Consider the following 15409-nt stretch of genomic DNA (forward strand, 5'->3'; position numbering starts at 1 on the left):
TTAGCGAGGGGAATTTCTGATTGAGAAATGGTCAGTTAACGGGTTAAACAGAATCTTATTTTTGTTTCATTTCATACGAAGGTAAATTTTATTTTGTATAAAAATTTTCCGTGTAGCATCTTGTGAAATTACACATACGTAGTAATTTTTAATCAGTTACATCTAAGATATTTCCTGTTTAGGATATTTGCTTTACCTTTTACTTGATTAATAATTAAAAAGATTCGAATTATTTTGAATACTGTTTAAATTGAAAGTTTTTGTTGATTTATGATAGTGTAACATAATACTAAAAACATTGGAGAAGAATAAAACGTTGGTATATAAATTTACCAAGAATATGTGTATTATCAAATTTTTTAATTTAGACTTTTAAGTATTCTAAATTTATGTAACATTCTTTAATTTTGACCATTTATTTATAAAATTCCATTTTATGCCTTAATACTTTACATTTAATACTTTGTGGAATTTATGCGAAAATCTCAAATAATAGGATTGCTCTGCAATACAATGCAGTGGTCATCCATCGCCGATTAAACGTAACGGTTTGATACAGAGACGGCGAGGATCGACGGCGAACGAGTAGTTAGTTAGAAAGGTGAAAGATCAATAGGAAGTCGTACCGGTGGATTTCTCGAACAAGTTGATACCTTGGCAATTCCGTTTACGAGGTCATCTAGCAACAAATTCGCCAAGGTGATCGAGAAGTTTCCTGTGAATCTAGTCACTAGTAATGATGGATTTCGTTTTAAAGTTGTTTTAGTTATAATAGACGGTAATATGTTTTAGTAAATAACAGATGTTTTAATATATTACGTGTATTTTATTTTTTTAATTTCTCATTGTGTTTTATTTTATTTTATTTATTTCAAAGAAGTACAATGATGAACAAAAGAAAGTTTAGAAGATATTATTTCATTATAATTTTATTATAATCTTAGGAAACGGAATTATATTTTACAAGAGTAATGAATAGACGTGATATATTTATATTCCTACAATAGATGATGGTTACTAACATGAATAGTAATCACACGGATAGGAAAGTATAATACCTAGTACAGAGTTACTAATGCTCACATGCAAGTTTCAATTTTGAACTTTCTTTTGACCACAACTCTATACTGTTTCAAGAAGTAGTCGTGATGTCTTATAGGAATTTAGATAATGAAGTTTTACAATGGCAAGCATATGTATACTCATAAATTCAATTATGTAATTGTATTGTGAGAAGTTTTATTTCTTTATGCAGCTTCAAAAACTTCACATGCAATATACATACATACATACATACATACATACAATATTGTACATACATCTCGTTGATAAATCATACATCTTTTGCTACTCTCATGTGAAACAATAATAATTGATCTATTATTACAAAACTAACAAAGTAACACTCAATCAACCAGAATAATTTTGGAAAATCATTTATAAAAGTTGCAAAGAAATAATGAATCGAAAATTATATACTGAAGTCTACAATTTTTTGACGTAAACCTCATTAAGAAAGCTCTTTCCACATAGGAATTCAACGAAGTCTGCGAAAATTTCAATCTGAACCATTTATAACATGTATGGAACCAAAGAAAAATAGAATGGAAAATCTATTAATATCTACTTGAGTTTGAGAGAAAAGTTACATTTTATTATTAACAGAATATGCTGTTATTATTAATAGAATAAGGTATAGCCAAATAAATTATTGACAAAATCCTTATTATAAATAGAATATAGGATATATAAATTCTTTGTAATCCATGGTTTCAAACAGCGTAGTAATTATAAAGATTTTTATATATCTAATGACTTTTCACGTTTATCGCATTTTTTATAGTCCTAGTCTAATACGTTATATACCATTTCACTCATAGGAAGGAAAGAATTTCACTTATACTTGAAGGAACCTCGAAATCCTTAATGGGGTTGATAATAATAAATTCCGTACGCAATCATAATAAACGCCTTTAATTAATTTCCAGGTTAAAAATGATTAATTATCGTGCTATTAATTGCGAAAAAAGCAGGTTGTGTGGGTATATAATAGTAAAAGAGAAAGAAAGAAAGAAGTGGAAGAACAAAAAAGGCCTTCGAAAAGTTGAATGGTGGTAGAAACTCGATAGGAATCGAAAGCGACAAGCATATAATAACTGGTTGTTGCATGAGAGATGGTTGAAACCACCCTCATGCTCTTCGTACTATTTCTAGTAGTCCATTAGTTGGTCGAGTAAGTGAGGAAAAATGTAATAAACAGCGACACGTCGCGTCTTCCATAACGATATAGAAGCGTCGACACCGGAGAAAGATTAAATTGCCACTGCCACTATCACTATCAACCCTCCTTTCACCCTTTCCAGTTTCCTTCTATCCTTCGTTAGAAGTCGAGAAAGATGCTCGCGATCAAATTTGCCCCTAGACTTTTCATCCTATCTTTCATCTTATGCTTTGCTCTGTACTAGTCTTTGGATTTTTGGAGGAATTGAGAATCTTTTAGAACTTTACCTTGATATCTTTCAATATTGTCTTTTTAGTATTACACATACATATGATTATTTAGAATTTATATATGCTATTAAAAGTTATTCGTATATTTCTTGAATGTATTGTAAGTGTGTATATATACTACGATTGACAATTGATATTTTACGATACAGAAATTTTTTAACTAAAACTGAAGTATGTCTCAGATATACGATTCACGTATTATACACGTATCAAATAAGAAACAGTTATAGAGATAAATCGATATTCGAGATATTATAGAGAAAAATCGTACAAGATGCTTAAAACTTTCATGAATTTAATTGTTGACCCGTTCTTGAAGTCATTAATTATATTCTAACTGTAAATTTTTATTTTCAATATGTCGTTGTGTAATCATCAATCACTTGTCATTTGCCCTTTTAGTCATTTCGTGATTTGCTAATTTTTTAAAACGTTGTTATATTTACATCACAATGGAAATTTTCATTATAGTTATTTATGCATTAAAAAGTTTGAATACCGTCAAAAATTGCATTTCACTCGATTTATAATATAAAACTAAAATAAATCATCTAAATAAATAAAGTGGTTAAATCCACATACCAAATACATATATATTCTCTATATATATATTCTCTTATTGGTACCCGTATGCATGGTACACATAATCCACTTTAACGTTGACCGGAATTACGTCAATTGCATTTCTACAAAGTGAAACTTTAATGCAGACCTAGAAGAACAAGAAAAATTCATCTAAAGAAAATGATTTAATCATCTTTATATTCATTCGTCAAGTAGTATTCATTGTTCCTATTAATATCCGTATAAATATTATATATATGTACATACGTATGATATAATAATACATAAGTACTTATACATATATAATGACGGACCGTCCCGATATTTATTATAGCATAAATATCCTACGATGTCTACAGATTATCTGAAACAATTTCTAAACTTTTAACTGTAATAATTTTTGAACTAGTACAAGTTTGGAGCACAAGTAACTTAATACATTTTGTAGAGATTAAAAAAACTGCAACGGCTAGCTTAGTTAAAAATATTAAAACTACTAGGGTTCTATAAAAAAAAAAAGAGCAGTCGCATTTTTCCGGTGCATTAATGCATAAAGATAAATTAAATTATTCCTAGATTATGTATTATTGGGTACTAGTCAATTTTGACTTATAGTATTTTCATCCATTTCTAGCCGTTTGGAAAATACAATTTGCCCCAGTTGTATTGGATAGTCAATATATATATAATATAAAAGCATATATACTGTACATGAGCCGTTCAGAAGCTTTGATTAACTTCGTAAACTGAAAAGTACAAAAAGTGACGACGTTACAAACACTGTTTTTCAAATTTACCATAAAATTTACTATGACGCCCTCAGATTGGTTTCAGGTTTTACCAATATAATTATAATAATTGTGTTTTACTGTGGTATCAATAAAATTTCGGAATGTTTTATATATCTTACATTATACACACACACATACATACACACACATTTCCTATGCTATTGTAAAGATAATGTATATTAATCGATACCCCTTCACGTATAGACTTCCGATTCGATAGATAAAAAGTCTCGGTGATAGGTGAAAGACGATAGAAACGGATTTTACAGTTACAGCTTGGTGTTTACGAGTTCCTTTCTGTCCTCCTACAAGATACAGACGCTATTTGTGCGTGCAAAATCGGGCGCGTTAAACCCTCATTTCTCTTCCTCTTCTTTCGTTGTCATCGTCGTCGTCGTCGTCCTCGTCGCGGAGAAAAAACGACATGGACGACGACGACGGCATCATTGTATTAACACGGTCGAATGGAAATTACAGCGACCTGGTCATCTGGACGTTTCGTGGGCGCGTTTACGACGTCGTTTCCCCACTTTTAATGAACAATGAGCGCGGCGAACGTTTTCTCTATGGCTCCGTTTTATCGCCGTCGTACCGAATAATAGTACGCTAGTACACTTCACGTTTTTTTATTCCTTCTCTCTTTCTATCTCTCATGATCTTATTTTATTTTCTCAATATTAAGAATTCTTTCAGAGATTTAGGAATAATTTTTCATTGAACTGTCATTTTATTTTTAGTATTACAGGCAATTTATTGACTTTTTCGTTTTCCATTCCACAGATTCATTTGAAAAAGTTTATTGTGTATTTCTAATTCGCCAAGCGTAAAGAGCGAAATTTCGTTAGGATTCCGGTTAGGCCCTGTATTTGCTATGGTATTACAATGGTACTACGTATCTATATCATAGTATGATTGCATATTGTATTAAGTGGGTCTAACCGAAAATGTCCTTTTAGTTTGATTAGGGGAAATTACTGTGAATGGGCCCTAAAGGGAGCGATAGGGGAGATTCACTATCGCAGGGAACTATCGTTTTTCTGTTGGTGGTCATTTAGTGATTTCTTCCTTGTCCGAGGAATTTTATTTGCGAATAAATGTATTTTTTTTAAAGTACAGTTAAAGCGATTACATGTTATTATTTATTACTATTTTTCTTTTTTCATAGACTTCCTGCCCCCTCGGGTTAAGACTAACTTCCCGTTATATTTCTTTTTGCTTTACACTTATGGTCTACCTCTCTAAGTTTAACATTTTTTATACTTAATATTTAGACTTAAAACCTGCAACCTAAACTTAACCTTAAAATGTTCTTATATTCCTTATTCTCTACGCTTTTACTACATATATTCTCGAAGCGCCCAAACTTCGGCAATATACACATCCAAACAGAAACGTAAAATAGACTGCCTCTTATTTAATAATATTATATTTTATTTAAGTAATCTAAAATAATATTAAATATTTTTACAAATTAGAGTTTGTAATATCTTGAAAAAGTCCATAAATAAATATGGTAATTATTCGGAACAGGAGCGACCTCATTGTTTGCAATGACCGTGAAAAATATTGTCAAGATCAAGATTCTGAAGAATCTTTTCCTATACATAATCGTACCCACGCCCTAATTACTAAGATAGTCGCAAAGAATTTCAATTAAATTTAGGTTATGATTATATCTCATTCTGGAGTAGCAGCCGCATTTTTATATGGTCTAACCTAAACTATTGATAATATAGATAACCATTTTTAATGTCGTATGTATAAAAAAAATAGAAAAATCAATGAATTGTAGGTTGGACTAGAGTTGGGAACGCTTGAAATAATTCTCGATGAATCAATTGATGTATGGAATGTTGTACTTTATTTTGATTTCTATTCGGTGAAAAATGTGTCATATATACCTACCGTCATTGAAAAATTATATACAGAATAAAAGGTTATAAAATGAATTGTTAAATAATACATATTGTATTAAATATAAATTACGTTATATTTCGAAAACTATTGCCACGTCGCAGTTATATGTATAGAAGAAAAAATGTTCAGAACATTGATCTTGACAATATATTTTAACATATTTAAATTTTAATATTTGTAGTTAAAATGACATATTTGTAGTTGCTTGGGTTTCGATCGTGTTTTTTACTTAAAGACGAAAATAAAGAACTGTATCCTCCCATTATTGAGCACATAAGTAGAGAAAGTCCTGATTTAAATTGCAATTATTGCTTGAAATAAAAATTACAAAGTCGTTTTATATTTATAGTGCTCCAAAGTACATTTTTAATTTCATATTATAGAAAAAATATCATAGAACTACTAATAGAAAGGAATGATTATAAAAAAGATAGAATGGAATTAAAACTCTTTGTAATACAAATTTAGAATAATTATTTCCTTGTATATACATATATATATGGTTATCATTGTAAATAATTAATAATTTTCATAGATTCTCTTGCGATATAGTGTTTTAGACATTTTTTATACTCTTCTCTAAAATCAATGTATAATATTTAGTTTACTATCAGTTAACTACATCATACTTTTCCATCAACTTGTATCTGCTTTATCGACAAGAAAACATACGATGCCAATAACATGCACCCTTTACTAAATGAAAGACATAGTTCCTTGCGATCGGTCGTAAAAGTTTTAAACGTCAATGCATTAACTCAAGATTTATTAGCACTAAACCGCACTTTATTCGTGAGTAAAACAAACGAAAATATGTACTATGGCTATCCATAAAGAGAAACGAAAGACATAAAATAATAATTTCTCCTGGCTCGTTTCGCTGAAATAAGATTAGTTCATTTTCTACTGGTATTGTATATTATATTATGTATTATATGTTCGTATATTTCGTTTTCCAAAAATATTATTTAAATTAGAAAATGGTCAGCGACGAAGAAACAGAGACACTTAACACTTCACAATTAACAATTTATAATAACAAATTAAGAATACAATGATTCTCAACGATTTTACAAGCCGCGTTCTCTGTGCCTGTTCTTCTCACGTAATTCTGTCTCTTCTGTTCTGTCCTTTAACCAGTAAATTATTTTCTAACGCTCCCTCTCTTTGTGACAATATTCAATCTTCTTCAAATTAAGAACATGTGAAATGCGGATTTCAATTTCACTACAAATCGAACTCCGACATATGGATACATATATTACAGAGTTACGTATATCTAAGTATAAAAAACTAACTTGTTACGACCAATTTTTTATGGAAGTAAAGTTCCTTTAGAATATTTTTATAAATTGAACCTCTCACAAGTCAATTTGAGCAATTCTACTTTTTATGCAATTCATTTTCATCTGTTTTATCAGTTGTATCTGTTTTACTATTGCACATTAGCATTTAAAAATCAGTTGAATCACATAATATGCTATTAAACGTAATTACGATAATAATGAGGAATAAAATCACTCCTAATCATTCATAATTTTCTAATTAAAACACGTCCGTTTGAAACAAACAAACAAACAAACACATACATACACACACGTATAAATATACAAATATTAATAGAATAATGTATAATATAATAATAATATAATAGAAAATATTAATATAATTTCCGACTCACACTGAGTTCTAAAGGATTAATTAAATCAAGCTTCCCTTTCTACATACAAAGAACAGTTACTCAGCTAAGACAGTAAGTTCCTTTCCATAATTCGGAATAGTCCGACCGCTCAGCGTAGAAAATCGTCGGCCACGAGAAACTTTCTAAGTGCAGACTGCATAATCCATTGCATGTCGACGCGTGCGCACGTGTTCACGTTCCAACTCTAGCTATTGTGACGCACATAAACAATCATATAACAACATATACAGTTGTCTGTATGTTTGTACGCGGTCAACTTTCAACTTCGATGGAAATGTAACAGGTAGTACGGCGAGGGAAATGTGAGAAAGTAACGATGCTTTGTCACATGTATAATCCGTTCTTTCAACCTTGATGATACGATGTGTGATAAAGTTCGTCAGGCTTGGAATTGGTCTTTTTTTTAAATGGGATCTGCCCGCGGAGGTATTATGAAAGATTAGTGAATAGTGAAAGTTTGGTTGATCCGCCAGCGATTTGTGGCGTGGCTGATAGAGACGGAAAATTGTACTTCGCGCGCTCATATGTTGAACTATTGAATTTGTAGAATATATGGTGCAATAGAGAAATTGGAATTCATTTTACTTCATCCTTAAATAGTATCGTTGTATTGTAGGTGACTATAATGATTTATATTAGATTACTAAAATTTAGGGAATTTTCTCTTCTTTTGTATTTTAATATAAAAAAGGTAATTAATATAAAAATAGATTAAAACTGTCGAGTTTCCAGCATATAGTTAACATTATCCACCCGATGCATGCACTCGTTTCTACATAAGATAATTTTAGAATGAAACGAAGTGTAGGATTATGGTTCATAAGATAAGATTTAACATGGCTTTGCTAAATTATCCAGTAACACGAATTACACGAAGATGCAGTGAATTTACAGACCTCTATTTGCTACTTTGTTTCTCGATAAATTATGAAACTCTATGAATTATGAATTTATTATGAATTTCAAACAAGTGAGATCTCTCATAATAGAATTTTTAATTTCAACAAAAGACCATCATTTTAAAAGTTGCATAAAAATCACATAAGTTTATGGAATCTTTACTTGTACTATGTACAATATTTACTGTGTACAATATTGTTCTATATCGTGTTACGATTTAATAGGATGGTTTTAACAATCTGCGAATTTTTCTAATGCTAATGCTAATAAAATATTCTTTATCTGATATAACGATATAATTATTCATATAATTATTCCATGAGAATTGATAAATTTGTTAGCGTAATAAATATGTATTGGGGTGTAACATATTAATAATTTGATTATTGATAATATAATAAAATTATCTTCTAAATCTATTTCTATTGATTGTTATTCTCTATTGATTAAACGTCTTTTTAACGATTTAAATCAATTATTACGTTTTATATATAAGACCAGAAAATATCCTAATATTTGAGTCTCTCTCAGAAGCTAAACTAATTAACTCCACTTTGTATTAATTTCTTACCTTCATCACATAATTATACGATTAATCCAATCTCAGTAGAATCAAATAGAGTCTAAGGTAGATTTGAAAAACAGTGTTTGTGATATCGTCACTTTTACGTATTTTTCAATTTGTGTAGCTAATTAATATGATTTCTGTAATTGAAATTTGTAACCTTATAATAATTTCTAATTTAAATTCTTCATCCATAAGTATAATCTACAAAAAATATATGATATAAAAATGATCGCTCGTGTATGTAACAAGACACACACACATAAAAATTTAAATAACAAAAATTTTTAATACGACTCATTTGTTTACATACATGTATATAGAACGTTTGAAGTGGTATTATATAAAGGGTTTCGGAACTGATGAAAGTTCCTCATAGCTTCTGCGATTGTTCAGAATAATATAAATTAGATTAGCTTCGATAATGTCTGTCTGTTGGCCAGCTTCCAAAGCTTCAACATTACGTTTCATCAGTCTTTCAGAGTACAGTGTTCACACTATTTTTCACTTTGCATGCCGCGATCGTGTACGTTGATGGATGTTCTGAGAATGTCCCTCGGTGTCCCACGAACGAATAGAGATAAATCTGAGACAGTTTGTACATTATCGTACGCGATACTTCAACCTGACAAACGCTCGGTTTACCGTCCGTATTTTCTAGGTATAATTATTAATCACAAATGGATACGAGCGCGTGTTTAGATTCCACGAGGCTGCTCACCTACGCTTGGAACCAAACCAAAAACCTCCACGATTTGAATTATAAAATTATGAAAATTTACAATTTTTATTTTAAATTTACACTATTTGATTTTTATAGATTAAAAATTATTATAAATTATAAGTGAGGGATTTAAATTATAAATTACTAGGTAATTATCGTTATCTCCACCTCGCAGATTTCAGTGATTTTTGAATATCTTATAGAAATAAACATTTTGAACAACTTTTTCCTTTACATATAACCACTACTCGGCCTCAGTTTCCGAGAAATCTGCAAAAAACTGGCGGTACTATTCAGTGAATTCTGCCTATAATTGTGCATTCGTGACAGCGTATGCATGAGTTTGGTTACCGGTCGCCGTGCCGTGAGGCGGTCGAATAAAATAGCATCTATCCCTAAACTATAAACGAAAGATAAAAATTAGGTTTGAGACTTATCCGGCCTCCTCATGGCACGGTGACAAGCAATCAATACTAACGCATACGTCACAAGATACATGTTACGGACGCACAATTATAGGCTGAATTCATTGTAGTGGCATCGACAGTTTTTTATAAATATCTCGGAAACTATATAAGACCGAGCGACACCTACGTGTACAAGTAAAAGTTATTCAGAATCATGTCCCGGAGAACATACAAAATTATCGAAATTCAAAAGAGCGGGAACTTTCTAAATAATTATCAAACATTTTACAATCTATTCTAAATGGAGTTACCATATCGCAAAGTTTGAAATATATTATTTGTGAAAAAAAAAGAGAGGAACAAATCTACCTACAAATTTATTTCAATAATTTAAAAATTTAACCCTTTGCGCTCGAGAGGCGACTCTCAGTCGTTACGGCGTTTCATGCGGCAACTCGAGTGGCGAGTGAAAAGCAACAGTCTCTGTTTATGCTAGATTTCGACATCTCCAATTGATGAGAGCGCAGTATTGGTTCGTAAATAGGTTCATTAGATTTTTATGCTCTTTGTTAGGAAGTGTAAAACGTTACACTTTAAAATGGAGATAAATTATTTAATCCCAAACTTTTCCGAAACTGTGGTTCTGACAACGTTTTCGACGTTAATTCAAATTCGGTCATGAAAAAATTACTATAGTTTATAAACCCTAAAAAATGGATTTCGGAAGTGAAATTAGCTCAAACAAAGATGAATTTGATTTTGAACTGTTGAGAAACGAGATTGATAGTATTCATGAAAGAATTGTTGATAGAGAACATGAAAGCAGTGATAAATACTGTTATCACATTCAATTTGGCAAACATGGCATGATGTCACCAAGGAAGAATTTTGGCCAAACCAAGAATGCATCTTGGTGAATGCTTTATGAATTATCATACAAAAAAATACAGTAATTAATATTACAAAATCATATTTTCAAAGATGTAAATATAGATATGTTATTAGAATATAATGTTTTTGTAAATTAATTTGTATATAAAATCATTTTATGCTGCCTGTAAGACACTCGTCACGTATGCGCAAAATAATTTCGAGTTTCTACTTAGCCTGACCGAAAAAGTCGTCGAGCGCAAAAAATTAATAATATACGATAATATGTAATGGAAGCTCACTATATCTAGAATAATTTTGTATTATTAATTATACAGAATTAAAAGCAAATCTAATTTCCTGTAAATTAAAAACAGTTTCGGAGCTTAAGAAAGAATCTTTGTTTCTGCAACAATACAGTAATACAAAAATTCTAACTTTAGTATCTGATAATAGAAAATGTTCAATTTCTCTAAAGAAAAGATTAATAAAATAGTAATATAATCAATCAATAGAACTGCATTTAAATTTTCCATGATACGTAAAGTCATCAAAGTAAGTAAGTAATTTTTGCTCGGGGAATTCCATGAACGATGACAGAGTGGTTATGACAAATCAAGCATCAGGCCAACAGGATGCAGAAAGAGAGGGCGCGAAAGAAAGGGGGGAGTAACAAGTCGACGAAGAGAAAATACCAATGAGACTTCTCAACGCGATACAAACGTAGTTAATGACTGGTTCGTTAATCTAATCTAGCCGATAATAATAATACGTGAAAACGATACTGTATATTCCGGTGTCTGATTACCAGACTTATTACCAGACAGATATATTCCGGAGCTTCTTTGTCGAACTGACGGATCGCATGCTTAACAGCAGATTACAGTAGACGAGAAATTAAATTTAAAATTGGAATTCGATTTTTGTCTAATAGAATGATATAGAATTTAAAGAATTAGTCGTAATAATAAAAGCTTTAATATGTTTGTAATTTTATTTTATAATTTTAAATATTGTTTGTTATTGAGGTATTGAAAAGGTATTGAGATATGTATTAAGTTTTAATACTGTGCTTACAGAAGTTTCTTGTTATGAGGCCACTGTATTAGATTAATTCGATACATTGTAAAAAGGATTTTCTATTGTTTCAAAATTAATTCTTTTCTTTTGAAATTACGTATTAAAGACATATACATGGAGATACTCTTATCAAAATTTAACGTTGACTTTTACATTTACTATATTTATTTTGAGATTATATTTATTGAGGTATATAATTATATATTTCCATTTTATTTTCATCTTGATTATAATTATTTATATACAGTATATTTATACAAACATAATAGAGACTGTTATCTGTTCTAGTGTTAAAAGAATTTGAATAAATTACACCGATATATTTAAGTTGACTTTATCCAATAAGTAACAATATAGGCCATTACTAAGGCAATGATATTCATTAAAAATCCACGAAACGGTACTTTTCTTTATTAGTACTGGGTCCTTCCTTGCAACCGCACGGCGTGGCGGTTTCTTCAGCTTGCAAGCGGTTTATCATAACATCGGTCTCTTAGTGATTTATATGTGAAACCTTTTCGTTCTAGTTTTATTTTTATACTAAGGTAGATTTATTTCTGACAGTATATACGCCTGTGCATTTACACCGTGTTACAGAAATTGCAAATTTATCGTTATTGAGATCTTCCTATCATTCATGTTATCTACCTCTCATTCACGTCCTATTCTTTTAAACGGTAATTAATAAAAATTTATATTTTACGCAGTTTCTTTATCGACGTTCTTACTTTTTTAATAGGTACATAATTTGTGAAAATAAGTAGTAATTACTAAAGTTATAACTAGGATTTGTTGTTAATTGAAAGTTGAATAAGTTAACTGTATGTGATACTAAAATACTATAAAATGAATGATGAAATGTATAATAATTTTATGTTGTATGTTTATTAAAGTTTTTCAATTCTGTACATGTGTAAAAGGAGATTGTGACTCGGATGTAAATTAACACAAAACAAACATTAACACAAAAAGAATATGTTTTATATTCATAAGAATTGTCGAACTTTCGATATTTTTATTATGGTACAATTACTTTTATAGAACTGCTCACTTAGAATGATTATGTTGTGATTAATTTCTGATAGAATTTATTAAATATTATGTTTATAGGACAGTAGAATTAATAGATAATGCAGTATAATTTGTATAAATACTAAAATTTACTAAACTTACCGTTTGCAATAAAATTTTGCAGTATAATATAGAATTTCTTAAACATTATTTCAATGGTAGATTAGTAAATTGCGGATATTTATTCTGAATTGTTCGCCATTTTATAATATGTAGTGCTAAATTGTTAAAACCGACAATTTCTAACTTTCAAGCAGCATCAGTACGTGGAAGTCGCAATTTGGAATCGAGTCATTGAAATGTTGTTTCGATCCACAGCGAAACGGATAACGATCAGGTAGAATGAGGGGTCTGGACGTTCACGGCCCCTCATCCTGAAGAGAGTCGACGCGAGTAGTTTTCATTAGGACTCGAATTGGCCTCGGAGAAGCGTGGTTTGGTTGGATCTTGCACGGAGGGCCGTCTAAGTATATCCATGTTATTTCTGGCGGGAGCTGACGCACTGTTTCTCTCCTCATCGCCTCTCTCTTCTCTATTCGCGTCTTCCAAAGAATTATTCTCGTGTAAGCAAAGCACGATACACTTGGATCGAAATTATTTCGCTTCTCGAGAATTCGATGTCTGAAGCTGATCTTCTTTATAGTGTTCATTGCCACGGTGCTTGATGATTTTCGAAGAAACTGAAGTTGCGAAAAAAAAAAAAAAGGAAAAAACAGCAAGGCCGACTTATTTACGCTATATACATCTATTACACTTATGTAGATAGAGATGAAGGATTTCATGCCAAGTATCAATTAATATTAACATAACTGTTGAATATGTAGAAAATTGTGAGAACTTGTTATAGTAGTATTTAACTGTCGTTAATCTTGTAACACCTCGATTTGACAATATTAAGTTTATAATCATGGAAATATGTATTAGAATACGCATCTTTCCAACTTAATATAACGATTAACTTTCGAACAATGTAAATACATAGAATGTTGCTTTTCATTACTAAAAACGTGGTATTATATAAACAAAAGTACCATACATTTACTATATATTTTTAATATGCTCTTTGAATTCATCATAATGCCCCGTATAATACACAGAAGGTACCAACATGTATACAGATAGTGTCATTTATAAAATTCAAATCGTAGCCAATATTTTAATGTTATGACTAGCAATATTTTTTAAATTACGAATGAGTGAAGCAATATTGCTCTCAATGCTTTAATTCGTTTTATGCTTTGATACCTGTTCCAAATTGTATTCGACGTTATTTATTGCAGTAGTATGATTGCTTCTACGCAGGGTTTGGCTATATACAATATTGGGGTATATACAAGTGGATATGATATAATGGCTTGTAAAAAAATAAGAATATGTAAAATAACATTTTTTTATATGTCGCTTTATCTTCAAGGATATCCAGTTTGAAAGTTTATTGAGTATCGGACGAGAAAATACTGTTCTATATTTTGTATTTACTTACATGCTATCTTTCCAGTCTCTCGAATTCGTCAAAGTTGGAATTGGATCTGATGAATATATTCGGAAATGGAAGATTGAAACTGAGTTAAATTATCATAACTGAATAGTAGTATTTAGTTGATATACAGTCACTTACAAAAGTCCCCGCATCTCCTGTAAAATGATTTTTATTAAAATAAATGAAAAATAAAATACTACAAAGCATTATTATAAAGTTGGTACGTTCTCTACCAAAGACTGAAACTTGTTTTATTGTTGCTTTGTATATAAGAACATAAATATGTTGTTTTATGACGCTATAGTCTGAAGAGTTATATTATTGTTTTATTTGTTACTATCATTATATTTTCATCAGGCATACATTTCTGAAGCCTTTTAAAAAAAAGTCATTGGAAGCTTCATTCACAAAGATTTTTACGTCTTCATTATAATAGAATTCAATTATAAACTGCTACTTTTTATTAATGCTATTAATGAAAGTCAACGATACGAACTTTCCACTTCCTTCACAAGTTTTATAACATTCTTTAATCAGTTTATAATGAAAAAAGTATATATAATCCTGTTAATATTAGTTACGAACTCGAAATCAGTCAGATTGAAAAATGGTAAGTTTATGCTGCATGAAATTAAGTTAGATACAGCAATAAACGAGTGAATAAAACAAGAAGATAACTGTACTTTCAGTTATAATTAAGATCCAAGGGCGAGGTAAACTATATACCATCGTAAATCTAACAACGAATACAATAGAAGTGGATGCAAGATAAAGAATAGTGCATTATCCATGAATATAAATGTTCAACGATTCGTAGATTTCTTTCA

The 15409-nt window shown here is 30.2% G+C and overlaps 1 protein-coding gene and 1 long non-coding RNA gene across 8 annotated transcripts in view; both read left to right on the forward strand.

Moving 5' to 3' along the window:
* Positions 1 to 15409, forward strand: part of LOC117240582 (protein scalloped) — a 341268-nt gene that overhangs the window by 25864 nt on the left and 299995 nt on the right. The gene's annotated exons all lie outside the window — the stretch shown is intronic.
* LOC117240587 lies at positions 13211 to 13792 on the forward strand. The gene is made up of 2 exons (XR_004494748.1): positions 13211 to 13665; positions 13746 to 13792. It is a non-coding gene; the product is annotated as an uncharacterized LOC117240587 (long non-coding RNA).

Source organism: Bombus vosnesenskii, unplaced genomic scaffold (genome assembly GCF_011952255.1).
Source record: "Bombus vosnesenskii isolate JDL3184/JDL3185 unplaced genomic scaffold, Bvos_JDL3184-5_v1.1 scf7180000014816, whole genome shotgun sequence".
In the NCBI taxonomy this organism is placed as follows: Eukaryota; Metazoa; Arthropoda; class Insecta; order Hymenoptera; family Apidae; genus Bombus; species Bombus vosnesenskii.